At 33.7% G+C, this 18,470-nt stretch overlaps 2 pseudogenes; one reads left to right on the forward strand and one right to left on the reverse strand.

Moving 5' to 3' along the window:
• Positions 1 to 18,470, forward strand: part of LOC122123402 — a 94,843-nt pseudogene that overhangs the window by 37,234 nt on the left and 39,139 nt on the right.
• On the reverse strand, positions 12,611 to 13,075 carry LOC122123412 (annotated as a pseudogene).

Raw genomic sequence — 18,470 nt, forward strand, 5'->3', positions numbered from 1 at the left:
AATTACATCTACCGAAGAAGCCAAGGCAAGAGGACAGTGACTTTGAGGCTAGTTCAGGAAAAGTTATGGAGACTCTATTAAACAAAATATTAAACAAAACAAACACACACTAAAAGGGCTGGAGGAATGGCTCAAGAGATAGAGCACTTTCCCAGCTTTCATGAAGCTCTAATTTTAGTCCCAAGTGCAAGCAAATGAGTAAATAAAAGTTAAAAACTAGTGTTTTTTTTTAATCTTTTGCAATGATATTCTTTTTTTAAAAAAAATTGAAATGCATCAGTGTCTAATAGGGTTTAGAATCTTTATAAAGTTTAAATGTTACTATAGCAAATCTTGTACTTCACTGTTATGCTGAATATTTTTTTAGAATTGAATATAAAGATAACACTAAAGAGGTCATGTCTCCCGGAATTTTGAAATGAGATTGTTGATAGCTACATAAATTATTAGAAAACCTATAGAAAAGGAATTGTGTTTTACTTGTTTTTCTTTTAATCTATTTTATCTTGTAGTAACCATGCCTTTCAACTTCTCAGTTTACTAAGGACTGGTTTACAGGGTTAATGATTTTGAGGATTGTTGTAGAGGTCTCTTTGTTTCCAATATATTGTACCTGCTGTTCATTCATTTATCCTCATGGATTCATTGTCTTATGCCTGATTTTCTTTGTTCCTTTCAAAACTTACTTCTCTGCTTACTTCTCTGCACCTGGGCCCCTTTGCCCTCTAGCTTCTGGTTGAATTAGGACAATAGTAGCACCATCAGGAGATTTAGAGTGTGGGAGAATAAATAATCAGGATATTTGTCTGTCTGTCCTAGCACCTCTGCTTCAGTGCATTCTGGAAGGAATTCTTTTTTTTTTTTTTTCAGTAGCTATTGCTCTTATCAAAAAAAACCCTATTTTATCAATGTGACTCTTGTTAGACTATGGTGACAGTATACACTTCCTGTGGCTCTCAGGCTTACATCTACATTGTTTTTTCTACTCTTGTTTTTCATTGGTCCCTCATAATATATTAATTGGTTCTATTAGCATGTCCACATTTCTGTCTTAGTCTTTTCATTAAATTCTCTTTCAATGAATTTTTTTTTGTCGGTTGTAGGACTTGAACTCTGGGCTTGGGTGCTGTCCCTCAGCCCTTCAGCTCAAGGCTAGCGCTCTACCACTTGGACCACAGCGCCACTTCTGATTTTTCTGGTGGTTTTTATTGGAGATAAGAGTGTCACGGACTTTTCTGCTTGGGCTGACTTTGAACCGTGATCCTAAGACCTCAGCCTCCTGAGTAGCTAGGATTATAGGCATGAGCCACTGGCGCCTGGCCCAATGAATAGTTTTGAGTGTCCCATCTATTTTCCTACTGAATTACATACCTCCTTGGGACTTAGTTTCATCCTAGCTATTAAGGATGCTGAGATCTGAGGATCGGGGTTCAAAGCCAGCCAGGGCAGGAAAGTCTGTGAAACTCTTATTTCCAATTAACCACTAGTAAACCAGAAGTGGCACTGTGGCTCAAGTAGTAGTGCCTTGAGCTGAATAGCTCAGTAACAGGGCTCTGGCCCAGAGTTCAAGCCCTGTGACTGGCAAAAAAAATACAGCTTTTGTAGGGCTTTGACTATGCCTTTCTAAGGAATTATACTATTTGAGTTTGAGTTCTCCCTTGAATCTATCATATTTCAGTTAATAAATTTGTAGATACTTGCATACAACCCAACATTGTTTACCTATAGGTTTATAGATTAACTTTAACTTTCACATATGTGGGAAAACATGCAACTTTTCTCTCTCTAGGCCTGACTTACTTACATAATTTTTCCAAGCCTTTCCATTTCTTTACAATGTTATAATATCATTGTTTTTAATGGATGAGTAAAAGTCCACTGTGTATATAATACCACATTTTCTGGATCCATTTATTCATTGAAGGGCAGTTGAGCTGATTTCATACCTTGACTATGATGAATAATGCTGTAATGAACATGTTTGTGCTGGGGGCTTTCCTGTATTCTGGTTTGTGATCTTTTGGATCTAGCCAGGAATTATATTGCAGTGGTGGGATGAGGCCAAGGGGAAAGCTATAGACAAATGAAGAGGAGAAGGGGAGGGATAATACAGCCTATTTTGTATTTCCTACAAAATTAAGAAAAGTAAGGAAAGCGATGGTTGGAAGGGGTAAGTGTGAATGTTGAAAGGGATTGCACAAGACATTGATCAAGACATTGATCAAGAAACATTACATTCGTAATTGCTTTGTTAAATGACAACTCCTTTGTACAACCACTTAAAGATAATAACAAAAAAAGAAAATACACATTTTACTAATAGGGGGTTAAACTCATAAAAAAATAAGCTAAGAAAGATTACAAGTAAACTGAATATAGGATAATAGGCTTAAAATTTGTGAGAGACTATATATGGCAAGGACACTGAAATCAGATTTGTGATTTGAATGGCAGAATATAGAAGGAGAATACAGTTATGTAAAGGAAAAGAGTAAAAAATTATTATAAGTGTAAAGGAAAAACACAATGTTAGCTGGGCACCAATGACTTATACCTGTAATCCTAGCTACTCACAAAGCTGAGATCCTAGGATGTGGTTTGAAGCAAGCCTGGGCAGAAAAGTACCTAAGGCTCTTTATATCTAATAAACCACTCAGAAAAAGCTGGAAGTAGTACTGTGGCTCAAATGGTAAAACACTAGCTTGAACACAAAGAGGCTCAGGGATGACACCCAGGCCCTGAGTTCAAACCCCAGGACAGCCAAAAAACAAAGAAAAAACTCCATAAAAAATGTTACCTAAAAGAACAAAAGTCTTTCACTAAGAAAAAAAAAATCTCAAGTTTTTCTTTAAAAGAGATGAGAATTAAATTAATAATAATAGTTAAGAAATTTTTTGTATTGCAATTGTGAAAGGAGCTAAGGAAGTAAGATCTAGAGAAGAAAGTTGGAGGTTTAGAGAAATATGATTAACCATGGCATGGGTGGGTAAGTTAGATTTAAAGCAAAGTTAGTATTCTATTCCTGCTGTGAAAGAGAGTTGCTAAAGAATCTATAAAAGACTTCCTTCTTGGCCTTCAACACTAGACTTGTGGCCACTCTTCATGAATGAAGTAATTGGAAGGAAAACTGGATGAAGAGTGGAAATAATTAAGACAGATGGAACTGGCCTGAACTATGGATATAGTGCATATATTAGCTAGAATCTATCAGAACGTCTATATTTATCTTCCATTTCCTATAATCATAATTTTTAGAAAATTATAGTTGTTTGCTTGTTTCTTTTTTTTTTTTCTTTTTGTTTTGGTCGTGGGGCTTGAACTCTGGGCTTGGGCACTATCCCTCAGCTCTTCAGCTCAAGGCGAATGCTCTACTGCTTGAGCTACAAGGCCCTTTGGTTTTCTAGTGGTTTATTGGAGATAAGAGTTTCACAGACTTTCCTGCCTGGGCTGGTATTGAACCATGATCCTCAGATCTCAGCCTCCTGAATAGCTAGGATTACAGGCATGAGCCACCGGTGCCTGGATATTTTGTTTCTTTTTTTATTTTTATTCTAATTTTTATTTTGGCCAGCTGTGACTTGGAACATATTAGAAGAGTATATACTGTGAAACATTCTAGTTTAGCAAAATTTGTGTAGTATCACCATTGCAGTCTCTTTATCAATTTTTCATCTATACCTTTTAAAACCATTTCATTTCCAAATAAATAATAGGAAAATTATGTTTCTGATTAACATGAAGTATCTATTCCTTATTCAATTGAAGACATAAAACCTCTTTTCAAAGAGCATCAGTGGATAGCCCTCTATCCATTTGTTGATGTTCATTTTTCTTTTGACTGAGTCATGCTTCCCTTTGCATTTCTTATAACTTAAAAACTGAGTTACATTGTCATTAAAAATTTTTTTTAGACATGATCTTACTATGTATCCCATGTTGATCTTGAATTTATGATACTCCTGCCTTGTACTTCTCAGTGCTAGGATTATAGGTATGATATCACAACCAGCTGTTAACTATTATCAAGACATCTTAATATTCAATAAAGACTAAAACAAAATTAAAGAATATTTGGATATATATATATATATATACTACAGGAGAAATTCTTATATCTATTTAGTCCTTTTCCTCTTGACCACATGGTCATACATTATGTTTAATAACTTGCTTATTTCATTGCATATACTTTATTTATTCACTCTGGGCAAAGATTTTTGGTTGGATATGGGTCTATCCTTGGTGAGGTACTTTAAACTTTTATGCCAAAGAATTTTTACCATTAAATACACTCCTTATGTAGAGTTGAAATTATTTATTAATGATTTTTATTATGATGCAAAAACATAGACTATAAGATTAATTGATTTAACCATTTTAAGTCTACAATTCAGTAGTATTAAGTGTATTCACATTATTGTGACCTATATCTCCATAACTCTTTCATCTTGTATATATGAAATTCTATACTAATGCAATGACTTTGAACTACCATACTCAGATCCCAGCCTCCTGAGTAGCTAGAGTTACAGGCATGAGCTACTGGTGACTGGCGACTGACATATATATATATATATATATATATATATATATAATATATATGATTGTAAACTGTACTTGGATAGAGTGCACTGATGCTCATCTACATGTTTAATGTCTTAAAATTAGTAAATAGTAGGAAAACAGTAAAACAGTAGAATAGTTGAAAGAATAAATTACAAAATATTTAAAATATCTTTGTTAAAAATGTTTCTTGTATATTAAAATATTTAGATTATAAAATAGAAACAATAGAAGGAAACAAAATATTTTCATAAATTTTAAAACTAAATTTGATACTTTTAACACGAGCAGTAAAATAAAATAACTATTTTTCATTTTGTATAAAAACTCAGTTTTTGGTTATTTTTGAATAATATTTTGAATTTTATTTGACCATATGGCCTTGACTATCTGAACAAATTGAATTTACAACCCAACTAAGTTTAATAAACTAAAATAATAAAGTAGTTTGAGGGCATAATATGCAAATACTCCTTATTTTTACAACAAATATCACCCTCAGGGTTTTAGGTGAAACATGATTTATGTTCATAATAGCAGATTTATTATTTTACATTGTAACTTGAGAACTTTAAATATTAAAATATTTATTAAGAAAATAGAAAATTACATACTTGAGGATTAAGAAATTATTATGTAATATGACCATATAAGTTGGTGCTACGCAAAATGAACCCCAAGATAGGGACACAAGAGGTTTTTTCCTTTGTCCCTGTTGTTTTTAGTGTACTATGTGATATATATTTTTTTCTTTTGTGTGTTCTTCCCCCATGGTATGTCCTCTGTTGTCACTGTATTTGATTCTGGTGCCCTGCATCTTTTATACACATTTTTCTAATTTGGGGAGGGGAAGGGAAATAACAAAATGCCGAAACAAGGATACAGGTTGATCCATTATAGCAATGAAACGTACAAGACATTATGTTGAAATGGAACTTTACACTGGTGGGGGGGGTGCGAGAGAGGAGTTGGAGAGGTGAGATATGGATAATAGGGAAAAAACAAAGGGGTAACAATGTTGGATAGGAAATGTACTCATTACCTTATTCATGTAACTGTAACCCTTCTGTACAGTATCTTTAAAATTAAAAAAAAGAAAAAGAAATTATTATGTAATAATATTATAAAAGGCCTGATTGATCAGAAACACAAGGACCAGAGTAAGTATATATAATACAAACAGTGTTAGTATAGACTATTCTTATAAGTATTGGATAACAGGAATGTATGAAAGCTGCTGTTACTTAGGAGATATGGAATAAAAAGAGATGAATCTTGATAAGGTAGTAAGTAGCAATAAATTTGAACTTTATATACTATGAACTTTAATTTTTCTACTTATTTAGTACTTGGTACATAGCAGGTATATTTCTGAGAATAAAATTCTGTTCAATATTTCATAATGTCTTCTCAACTCAATCTCATTGTAATGTCTCTATTGCTGTTTCCTAAGTTTTTGTGCCAATATGACTTTAAGGATATAAGTTTTCATCTTAAGGATATATGTTTTCATCCTATATTTTTCTCTAGGCATTCACAAGGACAAAGATAAACCTCCAAGCTTCTCAGTTGTCCTTGAGACTTTGAGGCGTACCTTGACAGATTACTAGAACAAGCTGGAAGATGCATCTAATGAGGTAACACTTGCACTGTTTTGGCTCCACACATTCAGCCTTCGGGCGGTACCAGTATGCATCCTTTGCTTGTTTCAAAGATCAAAAATATTGTGAATGTTGAATTGACAACTTCACAGATACAAAAAATAAGAAATTGTCTGTCACCGTTCTTTCTTTAAGTATGGCCTTACAGTAGTGTCTCACAGTAGTGTCTCACGTTTTTGTAACTCTACAGGCATACTATTATTTTTAAAGTTAAAGTGACTCTGATACTTCTTGATCTTCATGTTTTATATTTTATTTTAATAAAAGGTGGTGTAAGTCACTAAATATATGCTGTATTTAAATGTTAATATACTTTATGATGTGAAATAGCTATTGGAAATTTATTTTTAGTCTGTCTTTTAGTTTAAGAATTGTACAAACCAAAGTCTTAATTAAAAAAAGATAATTTAGTTTTCATTCTCTAAGGGGAGTAAAGTGTTTTTGGAACTTTTAAAAAACAAATATGTGTTTGATGTAGTCAAGAAGCTTTTTAGTTTGCTGGTTGAGAAAGCTCATGCTTATACTTATCATCTCATTTGTGTTGTTTAATGTGTGAGTTGATAGTTTTCTTGGGTATTAAAATGTTTTATAATTCATGCTTTAAAAATTAAAGAGTTTTGCTGGTAGCTTTAGTGTGGTCTTGTTTGTAAACATTAGGGTAAATGCCCAAAAGTGGGATTGCTGGGTCATAGGGGAGCTCTATGTGAAGTCTTTTGAGGAACCTCCATACTGCTTTCCAAAGTGGTTGAACAAGTTTACATTCCCACCAACAATGAAGTAAGGTTCCTTTCTGTCCACATCCCCTCCAGCATCTGTTGTTGTTAGAGTTCTTGATTTTTGCCGTTCTAACTGGAGTGAGGTGATATCTCAATGTTGTTTTGATTTGCATTTCTTTTATGGCTAGGGATGTTGAACATTTCTTCATATGTCCCTCCCCCACAGTATAACCCCTGCTTTCACTATATTTGATGTCAGTATAACTTGTGGAGGAGATGGGGAAAAACCAGTTGTTTAAGGATACAGGTGGACCTGTTGCAACAATGAGAAGTACAAGTTGTCATGTCCAAAACGAGCTTTACAACGTTGGTGCTGGGGGGGGGGGAAGGAGAAGGATTGGGATTAGGGGGGGAGGGAGGAGGCTGGGAAGGGATGTGAAGGGTAAACAAAGGAGGAGGCTGCAATGCTTGGTAAGAAATGTATGCATTATCCTGCCGATGTAACTGTAACTCCTCTGTACAGTATGTTCACAAATAAAATAAAATTAAATTAAAAAAATAAAATTAAATTAAAAATAAACTAAATAAATAAAAAATTAAAGAGTTTGTCTAGTTATATTTTGTCAAATTAGCATATGAAGTAATTACATTAAATACAATTAGTAGGCAAAACAAAAGTGTTTAGCTAAAGATTAGAAACAGCAGTTTTAGTGTTTATCTTTCTTTTTTATAAATTGAAGGCCATAAAATCATTATATTGGTTAAGGCTTATTTTAGTTAGCTAAGCTGAACATGGAAGGAAAAGTGAGTCTTCTTCAAAATAAGCTTTAAGTGTTCAAAAAGCAAAGAAGAAAGTGACCATTGAAATAATTAAATTTCTATGAAGAAAAATATTGCTAAGTCTTTCCCAGTGAGACAAGATAACCTGTATTGTTAGTAGTTATGAAACTCTTCTGAGGCCTAGGCCTCGAAGCTGCATGGTAACTAGGAACATATTACACACAGCGAATTGTTATTTGGGAGGATGAATGTCACATGATCTTCAGCACAGTTGAAAAGTCGACTCAGCAGGTTTTGGCTTAGTAATGTGCTTTGTTTTGAACTAGTGCCAGAGACAACAGTGAGGAGACCAAGGGGTGGCTGCAAAGAAAGCAAAAAGAGCAGTCTGACAGAAAGAAGAATGAACTGTCAAAGAAAATAAATCACAAGTGGTGCAGGACCAACTGATGACCTGCCACAAGCTTTCCCAGCAGGACTGCATGTGACTGACCCCAAAGTTGTCATATGGAGTGAGATACCAGTGAATACCCTCATGATGTATAGAAAAACAATCTTCTGCTCTGTTCATTTTTTCTTTCCTTTAGATGCCACTGCTTTTGGCATTTTAGTCAGTAGGATTTTAAGAATAAATTTACATTTGTTTATAGTTAAGAATAAAATCTTTTCAAATATCTAGTAAAAATACAATAATAACATAGCTGACATTTTAAGGTTGAATGCTTTCTTTTCTTTTTAGCCATGTGAGCTTTTGACAGATTCTACACAGATTTAATCAAAAGAAGTATTGTTGATAGTATTTTTAACTGCTACTGAAATATTTGTATATAGGTGGTAAAAAGCATTATGCAATTATTTGTTGAGTTGCCTATACTTGAAATATATAAAAAGTTACTTTTCTTTGTGTAGCTTAACCATATAAATGCTGCTCAGGAAAAGACATCTAATGTACTTGATTCTACGAAACAGAAGATTGAGTCTCACACTAAAAATATAAAGGTATTACAATTTAAAATAACTTCTGTATTAAGAAGTAAATATAGTTATTGAGGAACTACTTTATAGGTACTTGAAGATATATCTTAATAGTTTTTAAAAATAGAAGTATATTTGGATACACTTTTGTGTTGCTAATTAAAGTAACAATTTTATTCTCATTAAAAGAGTTTTAGGCTGGGATGTAGCTCAGTAGCAAAGCACGTGCTTAGCAAGTGCAACATCCTAGGTTTGATCCCCAGTAAAGAAAAGACAAACAGAAAAAATACAGTTTAAAAAAAGAAGCTTTGGCTACAGGAAAAATGTATTCTCTAACAAAATTATAATTTCAAAGATGCAAAAATGCTTTGAGATCTAATGTTCTTTTTTAGATATATATTAAACATATTTTACATGAACATATCTGTATTTGGAGTCAGTTTTTATTAGTTTAGAGAAGAGCCATTGTTTTCAGTACATTATGCCTACTAATCGTTTGATACCACAGCTAGTTAATATCCAGGAAAATTTTTCTGTATGATTTTATATATTACATCTTTGGAATTTTTCCTATTTTGTTCAGTATTGTTATATTTGCATTTTATTGGTGCATATTGAGTTTGTCATAAATATACTTGAATAGAACTTGTTAAGTTTAAGGAACAAAATTGTTCAGCAGAGTTTTATGCCACGTATTTGAGATTTCTGTTACTATTTGAAGTACCATCAGAAGATAAGTGTTCTTATGTTAAATATAAAGAGATTGACTTTAAAAATGTTATTGAAAGTTTCTAACCACCAAGTTACATCTTTATAATGAACTGAAAGATAAACTCCTTTTAGTGAGCTTTTTTGGAATAGGACATCTTACTAATGCTTTATGTACAATTTTGAGCAGATTTTCTCATTTTTGAGAAAAACAGTTCATTAGAACATTCAGTAAAATACCTTAATGTTTAGCATTATATGCAAGTACTTGATTCTTTTGCATTCATGCTTTGAAATTTTTCATTATATATTTTTGGCATTTTGGTCCAGTAGTATTTTAAGAATAAAGATATTGGAGTGTCTCTCTATTTGGTGTCTTTGACAGGAACTTCAAGATAAACTGACTGATGTCCATAAAGAGCTAAGTCATTTGCGTACTAAATGTGGAGACCGAGAAGCTTTAATAACCACTTTAAAATTAGAGCTACAAAATGTGCTGCACTTTTGGGAGAATGAAAAGTCACGAGCAGCCCAATGTGAAGGTGAACTGCAGTAACTTTCCCAGGCTTTGTACCAGGACACTGAGGTATTACCTGAGACAGATGGCTAAGAAAGACCTTTTACTCATCTCAGTTTTATGTATCAAATGGTTATTTTTACTTGTCTATGTGATAATTATAAAAGTTCTGTGCTGAGTATTTTGAAATCTTCATGGCAGTTGCAAAATCAGTTATTCCATAATGCATAGGTCACACTGGTTAGTGAGAACAGTAACATGGCTTGGTTCTTCTATCAGTTAGACTATCAAATGCCTGCTATATTCCTTTTTTTTCATAGAAAAGTACCCTTTTATTGAGAGGTAAGACAAAATGTATTTACAATATTCAATTGTTATTATTTATCATCTGACTGTGAGACTTTTCTTTTTTTGTAAAACAGCAGTATTTCAGGAATAACAATTGATAAGGGCAAAAAAAAAAAAGAAACAGAAACTCTTAAGGCTAAAGTAGCATTAGATCTTTTCTTCGGTCTTGAAAGAATCCAAACATATGTTTGTTTTTGCCACAAACTCAAACGGGGTCGATTTGGGAAGGGACAATCCTGACAGGAAGGGGAAATGGGTTTTTAAAAAATAAAAGAGTCTCACTAAGATTCTGAGTTAAGAAACAGATGGAGAGGGAGGGCGTGGCTCACTTGGTTAGAGCGCCAGCCAATGGAGCAAAAAACGTCAGGTACTGAGTTCGAATCCTGGTCTCTCAACAACAACAGCAAAAGTAAACGGGGACAGCTTCGAGGCCCAACTCACATGGAATTCGCCATACACTTGCCCCTTTGTGGGTCTTCATAAGGACTAGAAAAGATCAGATCTTTTTAAGTCCAGCCATGTTTTTCTGCAGTAAGATGGTGGGAGAGGAGGCTTGTACAGTGTAGTGGAGCCCGATGCTATGGCTTTTCCATGCGAACAGATGTTGTTCTGGAAACACGGCCCATACACATCTGTCGAAATCAGTGCTCAAACGCGATTGAGTTGACACTCTACAAGTAATGCAATGACCTTTTGAAGAACATCAGACACAGCCTTCCATCTGTCAGTATTCCATGAACAATTGAGGTAGGAGTCTCCATTTATTCCATCATTTTTTTTCTCACCAATTCCATCATAAAATCAAATTACAAGAACCAACCACACCAGGAAAATCCATGAGAATGAACCTTTTCAATGCAAACCAATGCTTCACGGGTAATATGCAGAAATGCTGTGCATCCAATGGAACTACCAGTAACAAATGCTAGGCTAACGTTGTGCAGACCTGTTGGCAAATAAATATCACAGCCTTCCATTGGGATGTTATTTTTCTCCTGCAGTCAATGCTTTGCGAGGGTTAAATAAAAAATAAATACCACCATCGTTAGCGGTAAAGCAATTAATCAAAATGTGGCTGTTAAAATGTACTCTGAAATCTGCCACTACATCTACCACTGTCCAATTAAGCAAATTCTTACTATCGTCCATCAATGATGGAGAAAGAAATTAAACGAAACACTAAGTTTTTTATTTTTCTGAGTATGATGTTTTGAAGAAACCATAGCCACTTTAACTTCAATGTGAGAATTCTGGTATTTTCTTCACTAACTTGTAGGTGGAGAGTGAGCTGATTTGTACAGGAAAATGCTGATCATGAGGGAAAACTCAAGATTACACAGACAGACCTCTGAAAACAGTTGTTAAGTTCTAGAACATGGTACCAATTTTAACCATCCACGTTATTTTAATTTAGGCATTTAATTTGATAAGAGCAGCAATTAATTTAGTCAGTTGATTGAATTACGATTGCTGGGCTATTATCGGATTTTGGAAGCAACAGATTAAAGAAAAAAACAAAAGACAAGAAATGACAGCAAGACATGGAAAAACCATTTGCTTTCCACATCACTTAGCTTCTCGACAAAGAAATGATTCAGTCGAACAAGGGTGTAACAGACAATAGCATGTTCTAGAATGCTTCTGGCTTTGGTGGGATTATGATACATACAAATAATATGGTTATAACTGAGATAGCTCTAATTTAGGAACAAAATCCGCCCCATAAAAACCTACTAACCAATGACTCTAAGATGTTCCAGCAAAGATTGGATTTGTGGGGTTTTTTGCTGGTTTGAGAACATTAATATACAAAACCACAAGTTTTTATTTTAACCTGGTTTCCAGAGGAAAAAAGAAAAAGAGATTTTGATAGCAAAAGTGGGGCTATCCTTGAAAATGATGTCATCCAATTCCATCCCTTGGTTAAGAGACTCAGTGCACAGGGAAACATTTTTTTTTTTTTTTTGCCAACACATCAGACATGAAAAGAAGAAAGACCAAAACAACAACAAAAAACCTTCCTATGATGCTCTTGAATCTTAAAAACAACAACAGCAAAACCCAAATAATAATACGAAAAGAACATCAAAAGTAACAGGAGCCATCAATTTTTGATGGATGGTTGTGTTTCACAGCTTGTGGAAAGTTCTAGAAAGTCGTAACAGACTTCACTCTGCCCTGCCCCAGCTGAAGTTCTTAAGATAACTTGATTAAAAGGTGGCTTCTCCTTGGTGCTTGGTAGTTTCTAAACTTCCAGAAAGCACGTAACAAGCTATTTCCTGTCATCAACTTTGTGCTGATGATTCTTCAAAGGACTGTTGTGTTTTTATTGTTTGTTTGTTTGTTTTTATAAATAACAATATTTTAAACGAGTCTTCTTGGGTGTGTTTACACCATATTGTTGCTTTCTCCCATTTTATCTACAAATGATCTAATTCCAGGCAGATTTAAGAGAGACCCAAGAACTGGTACTCTTCTAATAAAGCCAATCAACACTGGAAAGAAACCCTGAGTAAAAGAAAGAATCCATAGATTTCGAAGATCATTCCTATAAAAGGCCATCCGACAAGGACCACAAACACAGCGCCCAGGAAAAAGCCCGTGGCTTTCATTTTATGTTTCTGGAAGAAGAATCTGAATGTTCTTTCTAAACCAATGACAAAAGCCAAACCAGCTACAAATAAAATATTTCCAATGGCCAATAGGGCTTTGTCAAAGAAGAGAATCATCCTAAAGAACAGGAAGAAAACTCCAAACCTGGTGAGGCCCATGCCAATTTTCTGGGTGTTCGTCAAGGAGATCATGATTGCGGCGGCGACACCCCGAACCCCAGGATGAGGAGAGAGCCGGGAGACGCCCAGCTAGGGCCGGCCACCACATCTTCCGGAAACTGCCTGCTATATTTCTAACAGTCCTTTCAAGGTTTTCTCTGTTTGACAGTGACAGAATTCTTATTTTTATAATTTTGTTTGGTATGGTGGAGAGAAAAAAAATACAGACTTGGACATGAATCCTGGTAATTTCTGTTCACAAACTGTCTGGCTATGGATAAACCACACAGCTTAGTCATTTTTACATCTCAGATTTTTAATTTGTAAAATAGAAATAAAAAATCTGCTTTAATAATACATCTCTTTGGTTTCTAATTATAGAATATTAATAAAAATTTAGAAAAAAGTTTCAGAAAACTATAACTATTTGAATGTTCTGGAGAGTTATCAAGTTTCATTTACTAATAACTTTATAAAATATGTCAATAACAAAAAGAATTTTAATATTTTGAATGAGTCCATGTGAATGGCATTATTGCTTTATAGTTTCTTTTGCACATGGGACATAGAGCTAGTATAGCTGATAGAACTGTTTTATCTCAAGTTGTCCTGCATATTGAACTCATTACTGTAACAAATATGAACATGAATGCCAAGAGAGTAAAAAGGAAGCATTCTTTCCACTCTTCTTACAGTCTGGGTTTTAAATTGTGTGCATATGAAAGGGTTGGAATTTTTCTATACATCAGATAATGATTAAAGTAAAGGAAATGAGAAGCCTGACTGCACTGTAAAGTCAGCATGTCTACAGCATTGTGGTTGGGTTCAACATGTGTGAATTGATTTTGGACTTGTGATGCCTCTTTCGTGCCAAATGGATCATTATCATGCTTGAGTTTTCACAGCCCACTCAGAAAGGACAAAATAGCAACACAATTAATTATCCTTGAGGATAAACTTCCTTGATGATGAACATGATCACATGGAAAAAATGATCACATGATCACATGGAGGAGCAAGATTCTAATGCCTGAATATTGTATGTTAGTAGTTATATTTAATAAGATTTTTGTATGTCTGAACCCAGTTAAAAGTGCTAAACAATATTTACCTGCACTGTACATATTTCTCAACTAAAACTTGAAGTTATGGCTCCATTTAAAAGTTGTGAGTTTTGTATCTGAGCACTGATGTCCCATGCCTTTAATCCTTATCTATTTTTGAGGTTGAGAATGGGAGGATTGTGACTTGAAACTAGCCCAGGAAAAAAAGATCTAGACATTCTGTTTACATGGAGACAAACTGGATGCATTGGCATGGGCTTGTGATCCCAGTGAGAATAGGAGGCCTAAAAGTAGGCAGATCAGCCACATGCCTGTTCAGGAAATGAAACTCTCCTAAAAAGATAACCAGTGACAAATGGTAAAGGACTGGAGGTGTGGCTAAGTAGTATGCCAGTCTAGCAAGTATGAGGTCCTGAGTTCAAACCACAATACTGCCAAAAATGTGTGTGTGTGTGTGTGTGTGTGTGTGTGATTAAATTTTTGTTTTTGGAAAAAAGTGAAGTAGTATATAAGGTGAATTATGTACATTATATATATATATATATATATATACATATATATATATATATATATATATATATAAACAGGAAAATTATCCTTATAATTTCTAATTACCAACTTTTGCCTATGCTAAATTTTTTTTTAATGTAGAAGAATTTCTTTTTTTCTTCCTCATTTTTGTTCTTTGAAAAGTTTTTTACTCCTGATATGTTAAGCTATCTTGAAAGAGTTTGTTTTATCCACATAAAATATTCATTTTGGCAACTTCACAATTGCTTTGTCCTTGAGTTCTGTGCTTTGGGACTGTAAGTGAAATACCTTATAAAGGAAGTAATTTGATATTATATTAGTAGTCTTATGAGTTCAAGATAAGATAGCTTTATAATAACTTCTAGGGAATAGGAGATCTTTTTAGGCCATTCAACAATATAGTTCTAAAGATATTTAAAAACATTTTCAATTGCATGTTTTTGAAAATATGTCTTGAGTAGCTATTCAGTTTTGTTTAAAACCAGGTGCTTTGTAGTATTTAAACAGTTTCAGTTGCTTAGTTTGCCAAATACTATGTAAACTTGTTAGTGGGGAAAACAAATGAGCTTTTCTTTCCTATCTTTCATTCCACTGTCTGCTTTGCCTAAGGGACTTGGGATAGCTTTCTTGTAGAAATCTCTAAAGTAGAGAGAAAGCTAAGTAGTTCTGAACATATAAAGTACAGATGTTGATATAACTTGTTTTTCATAAGTGTTAAATAACACTCTTTAAAAATATATTTTATGAAGCTGGGCACCAGTGGCTCACACCTGTAATCCTAGCTTCTCAGGTGGCTGAGATCTGAGGATTGCAGTTCAAAGCCAGTCTGGGCAGGAAACCCCATGAGACTCTAATCTCCAATAAACCACTAGAAAACTGAAAGTGACACTGTGGCCTTGACCTGAAGAGCTGAGGGACAGTGTCCAGGCTACGAGTTCAAGCTCCATGACCAACCAAAATATATGTTAATCCATTTAATAAATGTAAATATAACATTATAGAATTACCATATTCACTTCCAGTTCAAAGGTCTTAGAAAGTTGTAGTCTATATACCTTGTGTTTAGAGCTAGGGAAGCGAAGACCCAAGCAGGAGCTTGCTCAGATCACATCCTCAGCAGCAGCAGTACTATGTCAGAGTCCTGGTTTTCTGGCTTCTAATCAGGATTTGGTTTTGAATACTAAGTACAGACAATTCCCAGGATTATTTTTAATGATTGCTTTTGAGCATTCGAGAAGAAGATCATCTGAATGTCAATACCTGAAAATTGATTATTTTTATTTCTGTTTGGTTTTAATAATAAATTCTTTGCAATATGTTTTGTATTTCAAAACAAAGCGTTTAATTTATCTTTTTTTTTTCTTGCAGGAGAAGCTAACCTTCCTTCATACCTTATATTCACACTTGGTAGCAGGCTGTGTGCTCATAAAACAACCAGAAGGCATACTCGATAAATTCTCTTGGTCTGAGCTTTGTGCAGTCTTGCAGGAGAATGTTGATGCTCTCATTGCAGACCTCAACAGGGCTAATGAGAAGGTAACTGTCCTCAGGCACCAGATACCTCTATTAAATTCAGTGACATTTGTCCACATCACAGTATCATTAAGAGGGGCTGACATTCATCTTATTTCAAAAAGTATTTGGGTGTTAATAATTTAGTACCATTAATTATAGCTTGTCTACAACTCAGTTTGATGCCATTGCTGTTGGCATGTAAATGTGACTGAAATCTGTATGAAGTCTCTGAGCTCTACTTTCTGTGCAGGACATGCTAATACTACTAGTCAGTATTAGCCACAGGGACCTAATTAAAAGAAAATAAATTAATCTTACTGATGAAGCAATTCAAAGAACTTAGTCATTTACACTAATAAACCAACTCTTTATGTTAGTATAAAATAGAAACAAGATACAGTTATTCAAAAACATTATATTAAAAAAAGTTTGCTTAGGAAACAAGAAGTGATACTTTAAAAATTACTTAGAAAAATTTAAATTATGTTTTGAACCTGTTTTTTCCCCAAATGCAAAAACTGTATATGAGAAAATGAAGCTAATTCATGAAAAAGAATATGAGGTATGCATTTTGTAGAACAAAGTATCAGTTTTTATGGTTAATTTACCATTTACAAGCCTAGCAATTCAGTCTTTTCTAAAAAAAAATTTAGATACAGAAAACAAAAATGATTAGCAAGTCAGCATAGGTCACTATTAAAGATATTGTTTCTTGTCTTGATCTGTTGATCTGGTCAGAATTATGTTTGTGTGGTCTAGTTTCCAGATCTTAGTTACAATGACCTCAGCACTTAAGGGATAAGAAGAAAAAAATTATATGGTAAGTTCTTTAAAATATACATAACAGTTTCTGTTGGAGGCTAAGTAAATGAAAAGGGTGAATATGGTTGAAGTAATTTATATATATGTATAAAAGTAAAACAATGAAATTATTTTAAGAAGCGAGGGACAAGTAGGAGAGAATGAAATTGATAAGGAGACATTATGTGCCTGTATGGAAATGTCAATGAAACACCTTTGCACAGTCAATATACTATTAAAAATGCTTTACTAATAAAACAACCTAATTTGAGGGTAAGATTTTATGTTGCTGAGCATTTTTCATTGGTCCTGTTGACAAACCCAATCATAGGCACTGAGGAGTAGGGCTGAGAAATGAAGGAATAAATTGTGAGAAGCACAGATGTTGTTTGTAATGGTCAAAGTGTGCATAATGGCTCTAAAATTACTGATAGTTAAAATGAGTATGTTTTAACCTTCTAGAATGATGATATGTTTTAAATAGTTTCTCATAGTTTTATAATGTCACACATTTTGGAGGTGAAGTATTTTCTTTTCATTGTTAAATAAAAACAATGGAGGGAATATTCTGCCTAAAAAAGCATATATAAATATGTTAAGTACTTGTACATTTGTAAATCTCATTTAAATATATCCTTTTCCATTAAGGAATCTGAATAGCTTGGGCTTTGTTTCCAGAAGTTAAGAATCTCTTTCTTAATTACCTTGGTAAAATTGATTATAGAATGAACAATTTTGTTAGAAAGAAACCATCAAATTTATTGTTTAAATATATAAATGGAACTTTCTGCTAAAATATGATAATATACCTTACTAATTCCTGCTTCCTAATTTATTCACATTTTAATTTTAAATTTTATATGATTTAAAGGAATAACATATAGTAGGGAATTTTGGTTGTTTTTTGAAAGGAGGTGATGCAAACAACTGATTTATTAGAAGCATCTTATTCTTCATTTCATTTCTCCTTATAGATAAACCATCTAGAATATATCTGCAAAAACAAGTCTGAAAAAAAAAACCAAGTCTGACACAATGAAGAGAGCTTCAACAAACTCAGGAAGATACCTTTAACAAAGTGACAGAACAGATCAAAGCCCAGGAGAGCTGCTGGCATAAACAAAAGGAGGAACTGGAACTGCAGAGGGCACAGGTATGCTACTCTATAAAGAGCTTTAAAAAAATGGGTTCCTCAGCCTAACTCATATCAGAAGGTTTCTGTTTATTTTAATTTCAGATCAGTTTAACACTTTTTGAGACCATCATAAAACTTGTTGATAACACATATGCACAAATTATGCAAACATCTGTGTGTGTGTGTGTGTGTGTGTGTGTGTGTGTGTGTGTGTGTGTGTGTGTGTGTGTGTGTGTGTGTGTGTGTTAAGGATTTTTCTTCCACTGAAGTTTGGAAGATGAATTCTGGTTAAAACAGCCTGAGGTAGAGTGGTCAATTAAATGCTAAAATTGTGTATTTTTATTTATATTGAAAACAAACAAACAAAAAGTTAAGTGGTCTGGTAAAA

This window comes from Dipodomys spectabilis, unplaced genomic scaffold, assembly GCF_019054845.1.
Source record: "Dipodomys spectabilis isolate Male_0828 unplaced genomic scaffold, ASM1905484v1 ptg000228l, whole genome shotgun sequence".
NCBI lineage: Eukaryota > Metazoa > Chordata > Mammalia > Rodentia > Heteromyidae > Dipodomys > Dipodomys spectabilis.